Below are 4,685 nucleotides of genomic sequence, written 5' to 3' on the forward strand. Positions count from 1 at the left end.
GTGATTAAATTCATGGAGCTTTAACTTTGGTGAGTGTGCAGTCTGATCATTCTGTTTGAGGGGAAAGCACATCTATCATTGCGATATTGATGGTTATGGATGGACCTGGTGAAACTATTGCAAGTTTTGGAAGGACTTTTTATATACAGGCTTTGGTGTTTTGATATATTTTTGTTTATTATTAAACATTTTTTTCATTATTGTTTATATTATTTTATTATCAAAGTGCAAATTAGCCTGTGTTTTGATTGGGTTTAATTTAAAACTTATTTGTTGCTTATTAAGAATATGAAAACTCATGAATTTCTATAGCCTGACCACAGTTGCATTTTCGTTTAAACCTTGCTAATCTGACCATCAAATGAGCTAGGTCAGCCTGAAATGATCCAGCCTGTGCACCGAGACACATTATAGAAGGAAGGAATGAGGCATTTAAACAATACTAAAGTTTGTAGCCTGTATGATAAACGAATGGTGGCTTGAATTTTGTTTGTTGCCTGGTATTTGTGCAAATGCTTGTAAAATCTGTGGGGTGTTTCACATTTATTGAATGAATCATGGATAAACATTGGTTTACACATTTTCTAATTGAATCTGATATGAATAAAAGCTGGGTAATCTTGGTTGAAAAAATTTAAAAACAGTCCTATATTTTCTGTTCAATTCTTTTTTACACCCAAATAATATATAGTATCTAAATTTTCTGCTAAACGTAAAATATAAAATAGCTAATTTAAACTAAAAAATTACAACTGCTTTTGCTGGGATTGGCAGTTCTCTGTGATTATTACCACTTTGATTAGGTATAAGTATGTATTTTCTATATGTATTTGACCTTTTTTTCATTCCTCTCTATCTTTATCGTTATGTTTATCTTTTTTCTCGATTATGAACTTAAAACAAAATGTAATAACAATGAATAATAAATAAAACATACATAAAAAACATAAAATCTTGTTAGTGAACCCCATATATTGGTAAACACCTAGCTGGGGGTTATTAACTAAAAACATTGCATTTAAAGCAAAATACTTCATCACTGCAATGTGCAATGAGAACAGAAATAATGTGGAACAACAGAAGCACGTTTAAGTGAGAACACACATGAAATGTTGCTCATGCTTTGGTCCAATCCATTTTGCGTCTTTTGAAATGGCCAAGATCAGTGAAGATGACATTAAAGCTGATTATGAAAAGTTTACCTTGAAAATGAGGAATGTCAAATAATATAATCATTGACTTAAACTCCAGACTTGGTAATATACATTGCCCCCCAAAATGGAAAACATTGTATGGGAGATTACTAAGAGGGTCCTTTTGTGTGGCAGTGAGATGAGTTTTGTGTGGAAATGTAACACACCTTCTGAACACTTGGCCATATGTGAAACTAAAAATAAATTGACTCATGTTACTCAACCACCTTTTTCCTTTGGTAAAGAGGATGATACTGTCATCAGATATTTGTATTTTTCTTTACTCTTGAACTTTACAAAAAACATTTAGCTTTTATAAATCTAAACTAAGTATAGCATAAAAATAGAAATACCCTGAAAAAGAAAATGTTGAATACCAATCTTCTCTTTCATGGCTACAGATGTATGTCAGATGTCATGCCCCCACTGCACGCTGTTATTTTTATTTTATGATCTTTTACCTTTTATGACCTTTAACTTAGACCCTGGCCTTACCTTCTGGTCCCTATGTCTTTTCAAGTCTTTGTCTTTCTCCGTGCCCAGTCCACCAAGAGGGTTCTCTGGTAAGCTGTCAATCCTTGCTCCTCCCAAGTCACCTTCCCTTGCATACAAGTCCTGGGGCAATGGGACTTGGATGGTGCAACTAGCATCTTAAGGAGAAAACTACAAACACAGACTGGTGGATTGGCTCTTGGACAAGACATTGGCACATGACCAGGAACCCTATAATAGCTCAAAAAGAAAATAAGGTTGTTTAGTTTCAGTTAAATTCACAGGAATTTACAAGGACACTGCAATTCTAGCAAGATCAACAAGTAGTTTTGTTAAACATAAAAAAGTAATGCAACCACAACATCTAAGAATTGGTAAGCAGCAATTTATTACATTTTTGTTTCTAGGCTTAGGTTTATGCTTTAAAGAATTTATTGTGTGTACAAGCATTACAGCATATTAATACCCTAAAATACATTTTAAGGCCACAAGGTTTCTCAAGGTCTATTTGTTCAAAAGACAAAAGGTAGCTGAAAGTGACACTATCAGCACAGGGTCACTTATAAACAAAGATTAGCCTATAAAAGAAGAAACGGCTCCAGTCTTGAGGTTCCTGTGCTTTGCTGCTCCCCTACAGGTATTGAACACCTCTGGGTGTGTTGATAACTAGTGTTGGTCGAATATCTCACTATTCGATTCGTCAGCTATTCGATCGAATGGGGTGATATTGTTCAGGTGCTCGTACGTCGAATTTGAACACCAATAAAGTCAATGGGGGAAAATTCGAGTTCTTTTTCCGGACTGTAGAACTGCAAGAGCAATCGGGAGCAGAGCTGACAGCTCCGCTCCTGATTGCTCTTGCAGCCCTAGCGTAACTATAGTATGTGTTCTTGGATACAGATTCTCTGTCCAAAAACACAAGAGTCCCATGGGATCCCCGGGCACTAGAGGCTAAATGGGGACAAGTCTTCCCATTCATTCACCTCTAGTGTTCTGTGATTGGCTGGGGAGAGGAAAATCCTGATGACGCTTGAGCTGTCATCAGGGTTTAACTTTCCTCGGCCAGTCACAGAGCACTAGAGGTGATGATTGGGGAGACTTGTCCTCATTTAGCCTCTAGTGCCCGGGGTCTCACACTGACAGGATTCCGTGGGAATCATCCTGTCATTGTGGGATGACCTGTAAAATAAAATAAGTTAGTTACACAAATCACACATATTCAATAAATTACTTTACCATTAAAGCCTCTTTTTTTTAACACTATTTTTTACACATGAATTTGCAAAGTCGAATCCGTTGTTTTTCGGGTCAGGTCTATCCAAATTCGAACAGCCATATTCGGGTCAAATATAAGGACAACCCGAATGAATTTGAACACCAACCTTTTCCCACTAGCTCATTCATCTTGTATTTCCATAACTTTCCATTAAGTTTTCATAAATAAGGGGACACTTACAAGGTCAGGGCATGTGAAAAATCAACATATGAAACAATTTCAATTCAGGAGTAATGAACAAAGTAAGAGATAGAGAGGCTGGGGTTTGAAGGCAATTGTATAATCTGTGTGGCAATTACATTGAGGATTTTGTTACATAATTCTTATATATATCTAAAAAACTTGTATATATTTCGGCTCAAGAAATTAGTTGCTTCTATTGTTTCTGACATATGTAGCACTTTTTTACTGGATATTTGTACTGTTACATGTTGCATTCAATTCTGATATATGTTTATGTGAACATACCCATACACTTTACTTGATATTTGTTTTTTTATTAGTTGCATACTGCATTTCACTTTGATATATGTTTATGTGAAAATATCCATACACTTTACTTGATATTTATATTTCATTAGTTGCATGCTGTATTTGACTTTGATATATGTTTAAGTGACCATACCCAATTACATGATTCTTATATGTGCTATCTTTACATACAGGTGTATTTTTGCGGTCCACAAGTTCCCTGAAGAAGCCAATACTGGTGAAACGCGTCGGCTTACATTATTTTCTATTTGACCATTTGTAGGCTAGGTAGTTTCCACCCTTTCTTCCCCACTCAATTTCAAATCTGCTTAATAATCTTGAAGTGAAATGCACTGGGGTAGCTGGTTCCCAACACTGAAGAACTAAAGATGAGACAGCATCCAGGGAGGCAGGGGGTGAGCACGGGTGAACTGAAAGTGTAAGTACACAAACAGTGCAGTTAAACATTGGAGAGCTAATCTTACAAACAGATATTAGATTTTTGAGCAGCATGTGTAGGAAGCTGTTTACTTTTTTAAGGTGCTTTGATTTTGCCAGCTAACCAGCCCTATTTATCTATATGTAATAATGATGGGTTACTTTATTTTAAACTTGCTGAAGAGTAAAAATGATTCAGCTGCCAAAGTTCCTAAAAAGTTGGGACTTGCCACCCAATGAAAAAGTTAAAATAGCTAAAATTATTTTTTTTTTTTAGACATAAAGTTTAAAAAAAAAATCAAAGCTTTGTTTTAAACTGGCATTAGGCAGAATCAGTTTATTGCATGGTAAAATCAGTTATTTCGACACATTTACCAGCTTAAGATGTATAGTTCATTGATTCATTTTCACAAAATTCTAAAAATGCTTATCACTATCTTTTACATTTCATAAAGCAATACATGACCTCATTTGTTTCCTTTTTATGTGAACTTTACTGTGCAATACAAAGATCTAAAGTTCCCCTCCCCCTCTTACTCACACTCTTAGGTGTGGGGAGAAACTAAGCCTGGAAACACTCAATAATTGATGACATCACCTCCCACAATGGAAGTAAAAAACCACACGGCCCCCCAAGATGAGTAAGAGGTCCGAGCCACATTTCATGATTATCACGTGATTTCAACAGCAGGCATAGTAAATAGGAGAGAGCTGATGTCATATGGCAAATATCCTACTACTGCCAACACAGCTGGAACTGGCAGCGGGGGAAATACTAGGGAAGCATCAAACGTGTTCTGCAGTACACCTACACA

The sequence above is a fragment of the Pyxicephalus adspersus genome, chromosome 6 (genome assembly GCF_032062135.1).
Source record: "Pyxicephalus adspersus chromosome 6, UCB_Pads_2.0, whole genome shotgun sequence".
NCBI lineage: Eukaryota > Metazoa > Chordata > Amphibia > Anura > Pyxicephalidae > Pyxicephalus > Pyxicephalus adspersus.